Here is a 19,426-nt window from a genome sequence, read left to right as displayed (position 1 = left end):
TTACTCTATATCTTTTTAGGCTTGATAATCAGTGAAATTTGAGGATGGAATGAAAATTTGTGGCTTCCCTGGTGGCTCAGTGGTAGAGAACTCTCCTGCTATGCAGGAGACAGGGCTTCAACCCCTGATTGAGAAGATCCCCTGGAGAAGGAAACTGGCCACCCACTCCAGTTTTCTTGCCTGGAGAATTCTATGGACAGAGGAGCCTGGTGGGCTAGAGTGCATGGGGTCGCAAAGAGTCTGATATGAGTAAATGACTAAGCACCTTAGCACAGAAAGGGTTATCAGCCTTGAGAATTGGGTAATATTGCAAGATTATTCTTAAATTTAGTATTGTGTCAATGGTATGGTAGTTATGTAAAAGAAAAAAAATCCTATTAGAAGTGAATGCTGAAGATTTTATGCATGAAATAATATAATATCTGGTATTTGAATTACAGTCCCTTGGCAAAAACTCAGATGTTTTGATGAAACAAGATTGGCTGCTACTGCTAAGTCGCTTCAGTCGTGTCCGACTCTGTGTGACCCCATAGATGGCAGCCCACCAGGCTCCCCCGTCCCTGGGATTCTCCAGGCAAGAACACTGGAGTGGGTTGCCATTTCCTTCTCCAATGCATGAAAGTGAAAACTAAAAGTGAAGTTGCTCAGTCGTGTCCGACTCTTCGCGACCCCATGGACTACAGCCTACCAGCCTCCTCCATCCATGGGATTTTCCAGGCAGAGTACTGGAGTGGGGTGCCATTGCCTTCTCCAATAAGATTGGCAAATGATGCTAAATTTGAAGCGATAATGGTACATAGAGGTTTATTATACTGTTTTCTCTTGTAAATTTGAGTTTCCAAAGTAAAAATGTTTAAAAACAAACTTACATAGACTGGTGCTACCATATATACCCACAAAGTGGTCTCTATGCCTATATATATTTATATATATTTGCTCAAAACCAAACCATGTAAATTTTATTTGCCAGATAATATGAGTAACAGTTTTCATAGCTCTAAAGCAAGCATATATTAAGGGCCAGTATACTTCTTGTTTCATACATGAACTCTGTGTACCTATTTATACTGAGTCTCTCACCTATACATGAAATCTCCTTTCTTCTTTCCTATTCAAACATAATATTCCAGTAACTCCCTCCTTTTCTTCATCATTAGCTGCTTGTTTTCTAATGAATTATTTTCATCAGAATACCAGCATACTCTTATTCTTCCCATCTTAACAACAAGCAAAAAGCTCTCCTTGTTTCCTCCTAGCTGACTAATTTCTTTGTACTCCACCTGCAGCTAAATTCCTTGAAACAGTTGATGGTACATAGTACCTCAAATTACTCTTGTCTTATTTTCTTTTAAATTGACTGCCAGTTAAGCTTTTATTCCCTTAACTGCACCAGACCTCTGTCTGTTGTTATTAGGCGATTTCTCATTCATCTTATTTGATTACTTCTGACTCCTAATAAACTTTTTCACATTCCTAAACACCAGACTGCTGTATTCAACTACTTACTAAGCATTTGCACTTGGAAATCCAACAGACATGTAAAAGGCAACATATTCAAAACAGAAGTCCTCAAACTTTGTCTTCCTGGGTGGGGCCTTTTTTAATCTCGGTTTATGGTAACTCCACAGTTTTACTTTCTCAGTTCTGAAATCTTGACTCTGTCCCAGACTCTGTTTTTTCCCCCCACACTCTGTATCCAATCCATCAACAAACCTGTCTATTTAACCTATGAAACATATCTAGAATCTGACCATTTCTCAACACCTCCACTGCTACCACCCTAGTCCAACCTATTCATTTCTCTTGGTGTAAATTGGTTTTTCTGACTATGTCCTTGCTGCTCTATAATGAAGTCTCAACACTGCACTCAAAAATATTATTTTAAAATACAAGTCCCAAGTTAGAGTAAAATTCAAGTCATTCCATTGCCTCAAAAGCTTTCCATGATCTGCCTCCCACTCCCATGTTACTTCCTTGACTTTATCTTCCATTGTTCTTCCTTTAGTTTCTCTATTTCAACCCCAATAGAATCCTTTCATTATTTCTGTCATAATGGGTGCATTAAAAAATGTAGAACCTTTTGTACCAGCTATTTTTTCTCCTATAATGCTCTTCTCTGAATGTGATTAACTTTCTTATTTCCTTCACATTTTTGCCTAAATGTATGGTACAAATGAAGTGTATCTACCCTGACCTCTCAGTTTAGGATTATAACTTTATTTTCACCTCAAAATTTCTCTTTTTTTTCTTATGATTTACTATTTTTTTCCATAGCTCTTATTTCCTTTCAGCTTAGCATGGCATTTATTTATTGTGATTATTGTTTATTGTCCTTCTTCCTCTGCCTTACTAGAACATCATCTCCATGAATGCAGAAAGTTTTAACTTTTTTTTTTAATTCAACTGATGTATCCCATGTACCTATGAGTTCCTAACATAATAACATATATTTGTTAACGTTCAACAAATATATGATAAATAAATACATCATTTCTTTTTTTGTGCCTGGAAACTAGATATTTGTATGCACAGTGTGCCTTCCTTTATGTGATGATCAAATTCCTGTAACGTTTCTCCCCTGAATTCTTATTTTAAAGTCATCTTCACCTTTATTCATATGACTGGTAGTAGCAATAATTTCTGAAGTAGTTAGTACAATTTTTTTTTCATCGACAAAACTGTGAAAGTCCCTGGATTAGGAGTCTTTAAAATAAATGTAATTGTCTTGTTATTGTCCTTGATGAAACAAAATTGAAAGAGTATTAAAATGTTATAATGATAGCCATTACTAATACATTGATATTAAAATAAGATAAAAATAAATATCACCAAAAGCTACCATTACCATATCACTACTTGTATTTCTCTAAAATATAAACCTTATTGTGCTAACTGTTTAAAATATTTTGATGACTTCCCTCTGATTTTTAAATATTATCTAACTATAAAAAAAGAATTGTGATAATGATAGTAAGTGATAAGATTTATTGAGTACTGACTATTTTCTAGTCATTTTGCTTAGAATTTTATATTAATTCTGTCATTTAATCATCACAGTAAGCCTATGATATAGGAATTATTAGTACTCCTATTTTGCAATGAGAAAGGGATTTGTCAAAGTTAAAGTGCTTGCATTAAGAATTTTTGAATTTAGAAAATATTCTACTTGCATTTAGATTAAATAATTTTCATATTATCAAAATGCAACATGGTTAACAGCAAATATGTTGGGAATAAATAGCAACAATTTAGATAATTTTCATTTTGCATCCTGTACATCAATTCTTATCATCTCTTTCTTCAACCCCCAACTCTAAGCTCATTATTTGTCTAACTGGGACATTTCATGATGGTCCTCTGAGGTCACTGACTCCTTTCCTTAAAATATACCTTGACTAGAAGCTGAAATGGAATATGGGAGGGAATCTTAAATTGTCCCTTTCTAGTGTTATCTTAGAATAGGATTAGAGATAAATAGAAAAAATAAGCATGGTAATCAAAAACTATTCACTCCAGACTTAAACCCACTAGGAAAAGCAAAAAAGTCATATGAATAATTGCAAAGTGAAACATTCATAAGTAAAAAATTGAAAGGCGATTGTGTAACAGTTCTGTCCATTGGTAACCATCTTCATAAGGGTTTCTTAAGCTTAGATCTATAGGTCCCTAAGAGATCCATGGGTAAATTTCAGGTATTCCATGTGTTTTCCTTCCTAGTGAATGCAGAAAGCAAACCACAGTATCTTTGGTAGTGCCTATGATTTTTGTCACCAATAAAAATCACCTATATTTTCCTATCATATTTTAGTTTTGAAATATCATCTATGCTCATTATTACTCTAAAATTGTGATAGTCTATCAGAGCAGCCATGAGAGTGCTCAGTATTTGGAGTTGCACACCATTACAGAGACTTTAGTAAGTCACATGGATGGGAAGATATTAAGATGGTTTGTGGACGGAACAGATGAAAAGATTAGAAGTTGGTCCCTATACAAATATTGTGATTTATATTTGCAGCAGATGATAAGGAAATTAGCAGCTTCAATAGTCCTATTGCCTGTGTAACTAGATGAAGCTGTAGGCATCCCTTAAGGTGGCCAACAGATTTTTTCTTATTCATGATGTGCATACTGACACTTTCAAAAAAAAGAAATCCTATTCCGTGAGTCTCTTTTGGATGCTGAAAAAGCTGCTGATGTTTGGAAATAGTAAAAAGTTATTTTGCCAAACAAATATTTGACTGGGATAAAAAGCTTCATGCTCTTTGCACAGATGGATCTTCTATAATGGTTGGTAACACATCTGGTTTTGCCACTTTAGTAAAAAAGAAAAACAAGAATCTCATGTCATTGTCACTCACTCCTTTATACAGAAACATGCACTGGCAACAAAGACTTTGTTAATAAGGCTGTAAGAAGTTTTATCAAGACCCATAAATTATTAATAAGATCAGATGCAGATCTCTGAATCTCTTCAGTTTTAAAGATTTATTTCCAAATAAGTGGAAGGAAAATATTATGCTCTACTTGAGCATATGGAAGTTATATGGCTTCCAAGATAAGCCTTACAGTGATGGTTTAAACCAAGGGCAGAGATCACTTTTTTTAAAAACGAAAACCAAACTCACAAAACTCTCTTGAATCAGTTTGAAAGAAAGGATTTTTCCTATTAGATGTTTTACTTGACAGATAATTTAACCATGTGAGTAATATAAATTTTTCAACATCTTTAAGTCCTCATTGCAGATGCATCATAAAATATCTAAGCTTTCTTGGCTAAGCTGCCAATAAGGAAGAAGTAGAGGTCAACATTCTTGCAAACTTTAAACTGGAGGAAATGCTTTACCCAAATGGAGTAGAGAGGTAAAATTCTCTGTTCATTAATTGGGAAAGAGAACTCTGCAAACATCAGAAAAGCACATCAGAACATTTGCAACATATATTTTACATTAATAGCATTAAAATTAAAACATGGATTCACATTCCTTTCTTCTAATATAAACTGTATTATCAAAGATGTTAAACTAGCTAAAGATGAACTCATTGATTGTTAGAACAAAAGAATTTACTACTATTGGAGTCTAAATCAAAAGTTCTTGGACAGTCGTAATGTTCAGTTTGAGAAACCTATCCTAGCATTTTAAAGAGAGCTGGGAAGGTTTTAATTCCATTTTCAATAATATCTCTTTGCAAACAGACATTTTCTGCACTTGAGACCATGAAAATAAAAATATAAGAATTGATTGGATATCCAGTATGACATGTGTATTGCCCCACAGGTTAATGGCCTTATTCAAACCAAGCAGGCACTACCTTCACACTGAAGTGTTACACAGGTTAATTTTAACTTGCTTTTCTAAAGTATATTAATTTGTTACCAACTCACTGACAAAGAAACATGTATATTTAGTTCAGTTCAGTTCAGTCACTCAGTCGTGTCCAACTCTTTGCGACCCCATGAATCGCAGCACGCCAGACCTCCCTGTCCATCACCAACTCCCGGAGTTCACTCAGACTCACGTCCATCGAGTCAGTGATGACATCCAGCCATCTCATCCTCTGTCGTCCCCTTTTCCTCCTGCCCCCAATCCCTCCCAGTATCAGAGTCTTTTCCAATGAGTCAACTCTTTGCCTGAGGTGGCCAAAGTACTGGAGTTTCAGCCTCAGCATCATTCCTTCCAAAGAAATCCCAGGGCTGATCTCCTTCAGAATGAACTGGTTGGATCTCCTTGCAGTCCAAGGGTCTCTCAAGAGTCTTCTCCAACACTACAGTTCAAAAGCATCAATTCTTCAGTGCTCAGCCTTCTTCACAGTCCAACTCTCACATCCATACATGACTACAGGAAAAACCATAGCCTTGACTAGATGGACCTTAGTTGGCAAAGTAATGTCTCTGCTTTTCAATATGCTATCTAGGTTGGTAATAACTTTCCTTCCAAGGAGTAAGCATCTTTTAATTTTATGGCTGCAGTCACCATCTGCAGTGATTTTGGAGCCCCAAAAAATAAAGTCTGACACTGTTTCCACTGATTAACTATGGAATGAGTTTCATGACATTGTACAGTAGATAGGGATCAAGACCATCCCCATGGAAAAGAAATGCAAAAAAGCAAAATGGCTGTTGAGGAGGCCTTACAAATAGCTGTGAAAAGAAGAGAAGAGAAAAGGAAAGGAGAAAAGGAAAGATATAAGCACCTAAATGCAGAGTTCTGAAGAATAGCAAGAAGAGATAAGAAAGCCTTCTTCAGCGATCAATGCAAAGAAATAGAGGAAAACAACAGAATGGGAAAGACTAGAGATCTCTTCAAGAAAATTAGAGATACCAAGGGAATATTTCATGCAAAGATGGGCTCGATAAAGGACAGAAATGGTATGGACCTAACAGAAGCAGAAGATATTAAGAAGAGGTGGTAAGAATACACAGAAGAACTGTACAAAAAGATCTTCATGACCAAGATAATCACGATGGTGTGATCACTCACCTAGAGCCAGACATCCTGGAATGTGAAGTCAAGTGGGCCTTAGAAAGCATCACTACGAACAAAGCTAGTGGAGGTGATGGAAATCCAGTTGAGCTATTTCAAATCCTGAAAGATGATGCTGTGAAAGTGCTGCACTCGATATGCCAGCAAATTTGGAAAACTCAGCAGGGGCCACAGGACTGGAAAAGGTCAGTTTTCATTCCAACCCCAAAGAAAGGAAATGCCAAAGAATGCTCAAACTACCGCACAATTGCACTCATCTCACATGCTAGTAAAGTAATGCTCAAAATTGTCCAAGCCAGGCTTCAGCAATACGTGAACCGTGAACTTCCTGATGTTCAAGCTGGTTTTAGAAAAGGCAGAGGAACCAGAGACCAAATTGCCAACATCTGCTGAATCATGGAAAAAGCAAGAGAGTTCCAGAAAAACATCTATTTCTGCTTTATTGACTATGCCAAAGCCTTTGACTGTGTGGATCACAATAAACTGTGGAGAATTCTGAAAGAGATGGGAATGCCAGACCACCTGACCTGCCTCTTGAGAAATCTGTATGCAGGTCAGGAAGCAAGAGTTAGAACTGGACATGGAACAACAGACTCGTTCCAAAGAGGAAAAGGAGTACGTCAAGGCTGTATACTGTCACCCTGCTTATTTAACTTATATGGAGAGTACATCATGAGAAATGCTGTACTGGAAGAAACACAAGCTGGGATCAAGATTGCCGGGAGAAATATCAATAACCTCAGATACGCAGATGACACCACTCTTATGGCAGAAAGTAAAGAGGAATGAAAAAGCCTCTTGATGAAAGTGAAAGTGGAGAGTGAAAAAGTTGTCTTAAGGCTCAACAGTCAGAAAACGAAGATCATGGCTTCCGGTCCCATCTCTTCATGGGAAATAGATGGGGAAACATGTATATTAGTATATATTAATTGTATATTCAGTTATTAATATTTTATGTTTTTCATTATATTTCTTTGAAATTCTATTTATTTTGTTTTATGCATTAAGAATATTAGTCTGAGAAGGGGTGTTCATATACCCTCAGATGCCATAGCACAAAAGTTCAGAAATCCTGCCTTAGATCCTGGTTGTTTTTTCCCCTACTTATTTAATATTTTCCTTAGAACTTATTTTCATCTCCAACAGAGTTTATCCTCTACTAATGTAAGGAAAAATAAAAACTACTTTCTAGTAGTCCAGACAGTGAATGAAGAAGTGCATTTCTCCCTGTGTTAAGACTGAAATATTTTCCAACCATAGTTAAATGCTTTTCAAGGAAATACTATGATACAGATATATGCCTATGTATAAAATATTTTCATGCCACAATTTATCCCCAGGATCAATTGGCAATAGGTGTGGACTCGAGTTCACAGGCATTATTGTATTGTTTATGTGTCCACTAGATGGTTTTCATATTGATTCTTTGTCTGCATTCTGTTAATTCTTTTCCAAATGAGTTCTGTGGCTTGACCTTGAAAAAAATCTCAATCTTACGTCCACACATTTAGTCTAATTGCAGTTGTTTCTCATGGATCACACCACAATAACCTGCCACTCATCAAGTCCATTTGTCTGTGAACTGACTTAATTAAACATCTTAAATCCAATTTACTTGATCCTTTTACCATTAAAGGGGGAAAATCCCTGTCTATCACTTAAAATGAAATTGGTTAAAAAAAAAAAAAAATCCACAGCAACAAACAAAGAAATGAAAGAAACAGGAAAAATGGTTTCCTTAAAGATTTCAGTGGGTTAACTCTCTATTGCTCAAAATAAGATATGCTGAATGCAAAACAAAAACAAAAGAGTAATTTAAAAGCCATGTAACATTAGCTTCAGTCTGAAGACATTATTCTGTTTCTGTTAAAGTAAAGGGAAAGTTAAAAGAAGTAGGTAGCCTTATATCTTGCTCTCAACTATCATCCCTATGACATCCCTGTAATCCCTATGACAACATCTTAAAATCCCATCAATGGCTCTCTTTTACCTTTCATATGGAACTTGTAATTGACTGTTATTGTTCTGATAATATATCTTTTAGCCTTTTAATCCGTTTGTTCTACTTCAACTATACTTGTTTGTTCTCTTTACTACTGTTCCCAGAGTAGTTATCAAAGTATATTCCCTGGACTAGCAGCAGCTGCAGCATAATTTAGAAACTTCTTAGAAATGGAAACTCTTGGGCCCCACCCCAGTCTTCTCAATTCAAACTCTGGGGATGGAGTCCAGCAATCTCTGGTTCAGTACCTCTGTTTTAATAAGATGATTCTGATGCATGCTGAAGTTGGAAAATCACTGGTGGGTAATGGCAATCTAGCTTTACTATTGGAGTTATAGTCAAAGCATTCACCACCTTTGTGAATTTTTGCAGTTGACGTAACCTGCCTGGATCTCAGGTTCACTACTTGAAAACTAAAAATTAAAATACCTACTGCTTGCAACATGAGAGGCTTGAAGGTTGGTAACACCTTGCTTCCTCACCTCTCTGAGCCTCAGTTTTCTCGATATACAAACAGGATAATGCTACCTACCTCCCAGAGTTGTGAGTATTAATAAATACTAATGTTAGTGCTAATACTAATAATGAGGCTTCTAGTGTTGTTTGGCACACTTTAAGCAGAAAATAAATGTTTATTTTATTCTTTTGCACATAGTAGGTACTAGATGAGTGCTGTGCTTAGTTGCTTAGTCATGTCCAACTGTTTGCGACCCCATGGACTGTAGCTTGCCAGGCTCCTCTGTCCCTGGGATTCTCCAGGCAAGAATACTGGAGTGGGTTGTCATTTTCTCCTCTGGGGATCTTCCCAACCCCGGGATTGAACCCAGGTCTCCCGTATTGCTGGCAAATTCTTTACCATCTCAGCTACCAGGGAAACCCAAGGTACTGGGTAGAAATTGTTTAACTTCAACTGAATTTTTTCAAGTGTCTGTGATCTTATAGAGAAAATTCCCATCTAGGTTTTCCTGAGCTGCCCATTTTGCTTCTTTTGTCATTTCAGCCAATATCTGCTTATTTTAGAAGTATTTATTTCTTCCTTTAGCATAATGATTGAAAAATGCTCTGCTTATTTGAATTTTAAGAAAACGCTTGTCCTTGAAAAAACTCACTTAACCTCCAATTAAATTAAATAAATTTATATTAAAAAAAGAAAGAAAATAAATAAATAAAAATAAATAAAATATCAGTGAAAAAAAAAGAGTTGCAACTCCAATCTCCTTTTGATTTCTCCAATCACTTTTGATTTCTATTGCAGTACATTCACAGCACAATAACTGATTATGTTGAACACATTAGGAACTATTCTTATGTACTTATAATTTGTGAGGATTCCTTGCTAATTTTTCATTAATGAACACCTACATAGGGTCAAGGTAGTTAATATAGTTTAGAAAATGCAAGTCATAACAATAGCTCAGTAGAAAGTGTAAAGTCTTTCTCATTCCCCATGTGCTTGTAGAAGTTAAATTCAGAGTCTCTTCAAAAATTGTGCAGAACGATACTGGATGCTTGGGGCTGGTGCACTGGGATGACCCAGAGGGATGGTATGGGGAGGGAGGAGGGAGGAGGGTTTAGGATGGGGAACACATGTATACCTGTGGCGGATTCATTTTGATATATGGCAAAACCAATACAGTATTGTAAAGTTAAATAAAATAAAATTTAAATAAATTGTGCAGAAATCTCTGTAACACTTGACAAGTTTTTTTTTCTTGAATGTCAAATACTTCTGTGTTCCTTTAAAAATCCTCTTCAAGTTATCATCCAAAATTTTTCAAAAGCCTTCTTATGGTTGTGATAAAGAATTGATTAATACGACATTTTGTAAAATTGAGAGTGGGTAGCTTTCAGATGAATTTAGTAAGACTTGAAAAAATAATGAACTATGAGTTTCTTGGAAATAGAGTGAAAGGAGCACTGGCCACAGATCAGGAAGCACATGAGCCCTAACAGCAACAGTATTTGTAAACTTGAGCAAGTTTCTTAATCTACATCAAAGCTTCTTACTTGCAAAATGGGTCACTGTGAGGACAAGATGGTGTACTGTGAGTATAAATTCTATGTAAATGCATCATTTTGTTTCAAGTGTTCATCAGCTTACACTTAATCATGCTTAGAGAACAACTCTGGCAAATGTACTCATACATATCCACATACATTTGTCTCAGAATTACTGTTTAAGTTCCTCATTAGAAGAGGTTCTAAATGGAATGGTTTATTAAGGCACTCTTATTTCTATTTGTTACTATAAAATTAAGGCAGAGATTACAGAAAGCAGAACTTTATGTAATTTGTTACATAAAGTAGGACATGTAAAATCATTTTATTAAATCTGATCATAATTTTGTTAAATCATGATGTATTAAATATTTTGACCCCAATATTTTATGCAGTAATAATTCAAATATACCATAGTACATACATAGTATAATATATATGATAGTTGCATACCTGCAAATGCATTACTATTTTTAAAGCATTTTATAGTTTTTCATAATTGTCTTGTAATGGCAATATTCAGGTTATCTGCAACACTATAATTACACTTCAACTACTTGAATCTGGATGAGAACCAAGGAAATTCATACCAGGTGAATGGATTCCCCATTGTTTTTGTTGTTCAGTTGCTAAGCTGTGTCCAACTCTTTGAGACCCCTTGGACTGCCACACACCAGGCTTCCCTGTCCTTCACTATCTCCCAGAGTTTACTCAAACTCATGACCATTGAGTGAGTGATCCCATCCAACCGTCTCATATTCTGTTGCCCCCTTCTCCTCTTGCCCTCAACCTTTCCTATCATCAGGAAAGGGTTTTTTCCAGTGAGTTGACTCTTCACATCAGGTGACCAAAGTATTGGAGCTTCAGCTTCAGCATCAGTCTTTCCAATGGATATTCAGGGTTAATTTCCTTTAGGATTGACTGGTTTGATTTCCTTGCTGTCAAAGGTGACTCTCAAGAGTCTTCTCCAGCACCACAGTTTGAAAGCATCAATTCCTTTGTGCTCAGCCTTCTTTGGTTCAACTCCAAATATGCCATCCAGGTTTGTCATAGCTTTTCTTCCATGAGCAAGCACCTAAATTTCATGGACGCAGTCACCGTTTGTAGTGATTTTGGACCCCAAGAAAATAAAATCTGCCACTGTTTCCATTTTTCCCCATCTTTTCCATGAAGTGATGGGTCCAGATGCCATGATCTTTGTTTTTTGAATGTTGAGTTTTAAGCCATATTTTTCACTCTCCTCTTCCACCTTCATCAAGCGGCTTTTTAGTTCCTCTTCACTTTCTGACATTAGTGTGGTATCATCTGCATATCTGAGGTTGTTGATATTTCTCCTGGCAATCTTGATTCCAGACTGTGATTCATCCAGCCCATCATTTCATATGATGTACTGTGCATAGAAGTTAAATAAGCAAGGTGACAACATACAGCCTTGACATACTCCTTCTCCTGTTTGGAACCAGTCCATTGTTAATGTTTGGTTCTAACTGTTGCATCTTGACCTGCATACAGATTTCTCAGGAGGCAGGTAAGGTGGTCTGGTGTTCCATCTCTTTAAGAATTTCCCACAGTTTGTTGTGATCCACACAGTCAAAGGCTTTGGTATAATCAATGAAGCAAGAGTAGAAGTTTTTCTGGAACTCTCTTGCTTTTCCTGTGATCCAGTGGATGTTGATAATTTAATATCTGATTCCTCTGCCTTTTATAAATCCAGCTTGTACGTGTGGAAGTTCTTAGTTTGTGCACTGTTGAAGCCTGGGCTGAAGGATTTTGAGCATTACCTTGCTAACCTGTGAAATGAGCACAATTGTGCAGTGGTTTGAACATACTTTGGCATTGACCTTCTTTGGGATTGGAATGAAAATTGACCTTTTCCAGTCCTGTGGCCACTGCTGAGCTTTCCAAACTTGCTGCCATATTGGTTGCAGCACTTTAACAGCATCATCTTTTAGGATTTGAAATAGCTCAGCTTGAATTCCATCACCTCCACTAGCTTTGTTTATAGTAATGCTTCCTAAGGCTAATTTGACTTCACACTCCAGGTTGAATGACCTCTAGATGAATGACTACACCATTGTGGTTATCTGGATCATTAAGACCTTTTTTTTTTTTTTTCTGTATTGTTCTTCTGTGTATCCTTTCTACCTATTCTTAATCTCTTCTGCTTCTGTTATGTCCTTATCATTTCTGTCCTTTATTATGCCCATCCTTGCATGAAATATTCCGTTTACAGCCCCAATTTTCTTGAAGAAATATCTAGCCCTTCCTAGTCTATTGTATTCCTCTATTTAGTTGCATTGGTCATTGAAGAAATTTTTTATTTATTTATTTTTTTTGTCTCTCTTTGCTGTTCTCTGGAACTCTGCATTCAGTTGGGTACATCTTTCTCCCTTGCCTTTTACTTCTCTTCTTTCCTCAACTGTTGGTACAGCCTACTCAGACAATCACTTCGTCTTCTTGCATTTCTTTTTCTTTAGGATGGTTTGGTCACTGCTTCCTGTACAGTGTTACAAGTCTCCATTGATAATTCTTCAGGCACTGTGTCTACCAGATCTAATCCCTTGAATCTGTTTGTCACCTCCACTATAAAATAAGAGATTTGATTTAGGTCATACCTGAAAGGAGATCCAACCAGTCCATCCTAAAGGAGACCAGTCCTGGGTATTCATTGGAAGGACTGAGGCTGAGGCTGGAACTCCAATACTTTAGCCACCTCATGCAAAGAGTTGACTCATTGGAAAAGACCCTGATGCTGTGAGGGATTGGGGGCAGGAGGAGAAAGGAATGACAGAGGATGAGATGGCTGGATGGCATCACTGACTCAATGGACATGAGTTTGGGTGAACTCCGGAAGTTGGTGATGGACAGGGAGGTCTGGCGTGCTGCGATTCATGGGGTCGCAAAGAGTCAGACACGACTGAGCGACTGAACTGAACTGAAGTGAAATGAAATGACCTAGTGGTTTTCCTTACTTTCTTCAATTTCAGCCTGAATTTTTGCAATAAGGAGCTCATGATATGAACCACAATCAGCTTCAGGTCTTGTTTTTGCTGACTGTATTGAGCTTCTCAATCTTTGTCTGCAAAGAACATAATCAGTCTGGTTTTGATGTTGAAAATCTGGTGATGTCCATGTGTACAGTCATCAGTCATTATTTCTGAGCCCCCCCAAATTCATGCCCTTTTCAAATATAAAATACATGAACTGTATTTCAGCACCCCCAATCTCTTAACTCTTTCATGCATTTAAATCCAAAGTCTCATCCAAATATCATCTAAGTCAGATTTGGATAAGACTCAAGATTCATCCTGGGACCAGTTTCCCTCTTGTTGTAAACCTTTAAACCAGACAAGTTATGTGCTTCCAAAAATACAATGGTGGTGACTCATCAAGAAACAAAGGGAGAAAAATCAAATCAATAAAATTAGAAATTAAAATAGAGAGATCACAACAGACAACACAGAAATAAAAAGGATTGTAAGAGACTACTATCTGCAACTATATGCCAATACAATGGACAACTTGGAAGAAATGAACAAATTCTTAGAAAAGTACAACTTTCCAAAACTTAGCCAGGAGGAAATAGAAAATCTTATCAGACCCATCACAAGCATGGAAATTGAAACTGTAATCAGAAATCTTCCAACAAACAAAAGCCCAGGACCAGACGGCTTCACAGCTGAATTCTACCAAAAATTTAGAGAAGACCTAACGCCTAGCCTACTCAAAATCTTCCAGAAAATTGCAGAGGAAGATAAACTTCCAAACTCATACTATGAGGCCACCATCACTCTAATACCAAAACCTGACAAAGATACCACAAAAAAAGAAAACAATAGGGCAATATCACTGATGAACATAAATGCAAAAATCCTTAACAAAATTCTAGCAAACAGAATCCAACAATATTAAAAAGATCATACATCATGACCAAGTGGACTTTATCCCAGGTATGCAAGGATTCTTCAATATTCACAAATCAATCAATGTAATACACCACATTAACAAATGGAAAGATAAAAACCATATGATTGTCTCATAGATGCAAGAAAGCCTTTGACAAAATTCAACATCTATTTATGATAAAAACCCTCCAGAAAGCAGGAATAGAAAGAACATACCTCAACATAATAAAAGCTGTATATGACAAACCCATAGCTAACATTATACTCAATGGTGAAAAATTGAAAGCATTTCCCCTTAAATCAGGAGAAAGACAAGGGTGCCCACTCTCACTTGCAAAAATATTCAACATAGTTTTGGAAGTTTTGGCCAGGGCAATCAGAGCAGAAAAAGAAATAAAATGATCCAGATTGGAAAAGAAGAAGTAAATCTCTCACTGTTTGCAGATGACATGATCCTCTACATAGAAAACCCTAAAGACTCCACCAGAAAATTACTAGAGCTAATCAATGAATATAGTAAAGTTGCAGGATATAAAATCAAAACAGGGAAATCCCTTGCATTCCTATACACTAACAATGAGAAAACAAAAAGAGAAATTAAGGAAACAATTCCATTCACCACTGCAACGAAAAGAATAAAATACTTAGGAATCAGTTCAGTTCAGTTCAGTTGCTCAGTTATGTTCGACTCTTTGCGACCCCATGAATTGCAGCACGCCAGGCATCCCTGTCCATCACCAACTCCTGGAGTTCACTCAGACTCATGTGCATTGAGTCGGTGATGCCATCCAAGCATCTCATCCTCTGTCATGCCCCTCTCCTCCTGCCACTAATCCCTCCCAGCATCAGAGTCTTTTCCAATGAGTCAGCTCTTCGCATGAGGTGGCCAAAGTACTGGAGTCTCAGCTCTAGCATCATTCCTTCCAAAGAACACCCAGAGCTGATCTCCTTCAGAATGGACTGGGTGGATCTGCTTGCAGTCCAAGGGACTCTCAAGAGTCTTCTCCAACACCACAGTTCAAAGGCATCAATTGGCACTCAGCTTTCTTCACAGTCAAACTCTCACATCCATACATGACCACAGGGAAAACCACAGCCTTGACTAGACGGACCTTTGTTGGCAAAGAAATGTCTCTGCTTTTCAATATGCTATCTAGGTTGGTCATAACTTTCCTTCCAATGAGTAAGTGTCCTTTAATTTCATGGCTTCAGTCACCATCTGCAGTGATTTTGGAGCCCAGAAAAATAAAGTCTGACACTGTTTCCCCATCTATTTCCCATGAAGTGATTGGACCAGATGCCTTGATCTTAGTTTTCTGAATATTGAGCTTTAAGCCAACTTTTTCACTCTCCTCTTTCACTTTCATCAAGAGGCTTTTTAGTTCCTCTTCACTTTCTGCCACAAGGGTGGCATCATCTGCATATCTGAGGTTATCGATATTTCTCCCGGCAATCTTCATTCCAGCTTGTGCTTTGTCCAGCTCAGCGTTTCTCATGATGTACTCTGCTGCTGCTGCTGCTGCTGCTAAGTTGCTTCAGTCGTGTCTGATTCTGTGCGATCCCATAGATGGCAGCCCACCAGGCTCCCCGTCCCTGAGATTCTCCAGGCAAGAACACAGGAGTGGGTTGCCATTTCCTTCTCCAATGCATGAAAGTGAAAAGTGAAAGTGAAGTCCCTCAGTCATGTTTGACTCTTAGTGACCCCATGGACTGCAGCCTACCAGGCTCCTCCATCCATGGGATTTGCCAGGCAAGAGTACTGAAGTGGGGTGCCATTTCCTTCTCTGGATGTACTCTGCATATAAGTTAAATAAGCAGGGTGACAGTATATAGCCTTGACGTACTCCTTTTCCTATTTGGAACCAGTCTGTTTTTCCATGTCCAGTTCTAACTGTTGCTTCCTGACCTGCATACAAATTTCTCAAGAGGCAGGTCAGGTGGTCTGATATTCCCATCTCTTACAGAATTTTCCACAGTTTATTGTGATCCACACAGTCAAAGGCTGTGGCATAGTCAATAATGCAGAAATAGATGTTTTTCTGGAACTCTCTTTCTTTTTGGATGATCCAGTGGATGTTGGCAATTTGATCTCTGGTTCCTCTGCCTTTTCTAAAACCAGCTTGAGCATCTGGAAGTTCACGGTTCACGTTTTGCTGAAGCCTGGCTTGGAGAATTTTTAGCATTACTTTACTAGTGTGTGAGATGAGTGCAAATGTGCGGTAGTTTGATTATATCTACCTAAAGAAACAAAAGACCTATATATAGAAAACTATAAAACACTGGTGAAAGAAATCAAAGAGGACAGAAATAGATGGAGAAATATACCATTTTCATGGATTGGAAGAATTAGTATAGTGAAAATCAGTATACTACCCAAAGCAATCTATAGATTCAGTGCAATTCCTATCAAGCTACCAATGGTATTTTTCACAGAGCTAGAACAAGTAATTTCACAATTTGTATGGTAATACAAAAAACCTGGAATCACCAAAGCAATCTTGAGAAAGAAGAATGGAACCAGAGGAATCAACCTTCATGACTTCAGGCTCTACTACAAAACCAGAGTCATCAAGACAGTATGGTACTGGCACAAAGACAGAAATATAGATCAATGGAACAAAATAGAAAGCCCAGAGATAAATCCATGCACCTCAGAACACCTTATCTTTGACAATGGAGGCAAGAATATACAATGGAGAAAAGACAATCTCTTTAACAAGTGGTGCTGGGAAAACTGGTCAACCACTTGTAAAAGTATGAAACTAGAACATTTTCTAACACCATACACAAAAATAAACTGGGAATGGATTGAAGATCTAAATGTAAGACCAGAAACTATGAAACTCCTAGAGGAAAACATAGGCAAAACACTCTCTGACATAAATCACAGCAGGATCCTCTATGACCCACCTCCCAGAATATTGGAAATAAAAGCAAAAATAAACAAATGGGACCTAATTAAACTTAAAAGCTTTTGCACAACAAAGGAAACTATAAGCAAGCTGACAAGACAGCCTTCAGAATGGGAGAAAGTAATAGCAAATGAAGCAAGGACAAAGAATTAATCTCAAAAATATACAAGCAACTCCTACAGCTCAATTCCAGAAAAGTAAATGACCCAATCAAAAAATGGGCCAAGGAACTAAACAGACATTTCTCCAAAGAAGACATACAGATGGCTAACAAACACATGAAAAGATGCTCAACATCACTCATTATCAGATAAATGCAAATCAAAACCACAATGAGCTACCATTTTACACCAGTCAGAATGGCTGCTATCCAAAAATCTACAAGCAATAAATGCTGGAGAGGGTGTGGAGAAAAGGGAACCCTCTTACACTGTTGGTGGGAATGCACAGTAGTACAACCACTATGGAGAAGAGTGTGGAGATTCCTTAAAAAACTGGAAATAGATCTGCCATATGCCCCAACAATCCGATTGCTGTGCATACACACAGAGGAAACCAGAATTGAAAGAGATACTTGTACCCCAATGTTCATTGCAGCACTGTTTATAATAGCCAGAACATGGAAGCAACCTAGATGTCCATCAGCAGATCAATGGATAAGAAAGCTGTGTTACATATACACAATGGAATATTACTCAGACATGAAAAAGAATGCATTTGAATCAGTTCTAATGACATGAATGAAACTGGAGCCTATTATACAGAATGAAGTAAGCCAGAAAGAAAAACACCAATACAGTATACTAACACATATATATGGAATTTAGAAAGATGGAAATGATAACCCTGTATGCAAAAGAGCAAAGAGACACAGATATATAGAACAGTCTTTTGGACTCTGGGAGAGGGTGAAGGTGGAATGATTTGGGAGAATGGCATTGAAACATGTATAATATCACATGTGAAATGAATCACTAGTCCAGGTTCGATGCATGATACAGTATGCTCGGGGCTGGTGCACTGGGATGACCCAGAGGGATGGGATGGGGAGGGAGGTGGAAGGGGGGTTCAGGATGGGGAACACATGTACACCTGTGGTGGATTCATGTCAGTGTATGGCAAAACCAATATAATATTGTATTTTTTTTTAACTTCAATCTAAATTTATTTATTTATTTTTTAATTTTAATTTTATTTTTAAACTTTACATAATTGTATTAGTTTTGCCAAATATCAAAATGAATCCATCACAGGTATACATGTGCTCCCCATCCTGAACCCTCCTCCCTCCTGCCTCCCCATACCATCCCTCTGGGTCGTCCCAGTGCACTAGCCCCAAGCATCCAGTATCGTGCATTGAACCTGGACTGGCATCTCGTTGTAAAGTAATTAGCCTCCAATTAAAATAAATAAATTTATATTTAAAAAAAAAGAAGGAAAAAAGAAATACAATGGTGGGGCATAGACTAAAGATTTCCATTCCAAAAGAGAGATTTAAGGAAGAAGTGATGGGTCCTAGGCAAATCCCAACAGCTGAGAAGTCAAATTCAGTGAGATCTTAAGCCTCAAGAATAATCCTCTGACCAGATGCTCTGCCTCCCTGATCCATTGGGGTGGCACTGTCACTGTCAGAGCCCTAGCTGGCAATGCATATTTGGCTTTGGTTGGATAATCTCTGGTCTGCTGACACTAACGAGATAGTGTTGATAATAGTTTACTTGCCACCTTTGGGGCCATTCTCTTTTCTTGAAGAATAGCACAAGTGCACAGATGGATAGCTTTATTTTCCTGTTGAATGCAACTCCAGCTACTAGCAGTCTTATTTGTCACAGTAGCAGGAGCCTTTGCAGCAAAATTGAGGTGAACAAAATGATAAGGTGTGACTGAGTCCTTTACAGAGTGTTGTAGTTAATCTCTCAGTGAAAGCAATACAGTGCTGGTAAAATCAAACATTTTGTAGGATTAGTAGTAAAATAGCTCTAAAGATGGGGGGAAATAAACATTTCTTTTGATAAAAAAAAAAAAAAAAAAGAAGTCTGGCAGTGTTCCTTCATTCCATCCTATCTCTATATCATTCAGTTCAAACTGGCAGTGTTTCCAGTCTTTTGGCTTGGTTAGGTTCTA

General features: G+C 37.5%; 1 long non-coding RNA gene across 8 annotated transcripts in view; it reads left to right on the top strand.

Annotated features, from left to right (window-relative positions):
• Window positions 1–19,426, top strand: part of LOC147341458 (uncharacterized) — a 189,644-nt gene that overhangs the window by 145,702 nt on the left and 24,516 nt on the right. For 2 of the 8 annotated variants that reach the window (XR_015159441.1, XR_015159442.1), the window contains exon 5: window positions 441–3,164. The exons of 1 other annotated variant lie outside the window; for it this stretch is intronic. This is a non-coding gene — a long non-coding RNA (uncharacterized LOC147341458). Of the gene's footprint in view, window positions 1–440; window positions 3,176–19,426 lie in introns of those variants that run through there. 5 more of the 8 variants (XR_015159443.1, XR_015159444.1, XR_015159440.1 and 2 more) reach the window with 5 other exon arrangements.

The sequence above is a fragment of the Bos grunniens genome, chromosome X (genome assembly GCF_055505025.1).
Source record: "Bos grunniens cultivar Pamir isolate PY7600 chromosome X, Bosgru_T2T1.0, whole genome shotgun sequence".
In the NCBI taxonomy this organism is placed as follows: domain Eukaryota; kingdom Metazoa; phylum Chordata; class Mammalia; order Artiodactyla; family Bovidae; genus Bos; species Bos grunniens.
This window is presented reverse-complemented; position numbering and strand designations above follow the sequence as displayed.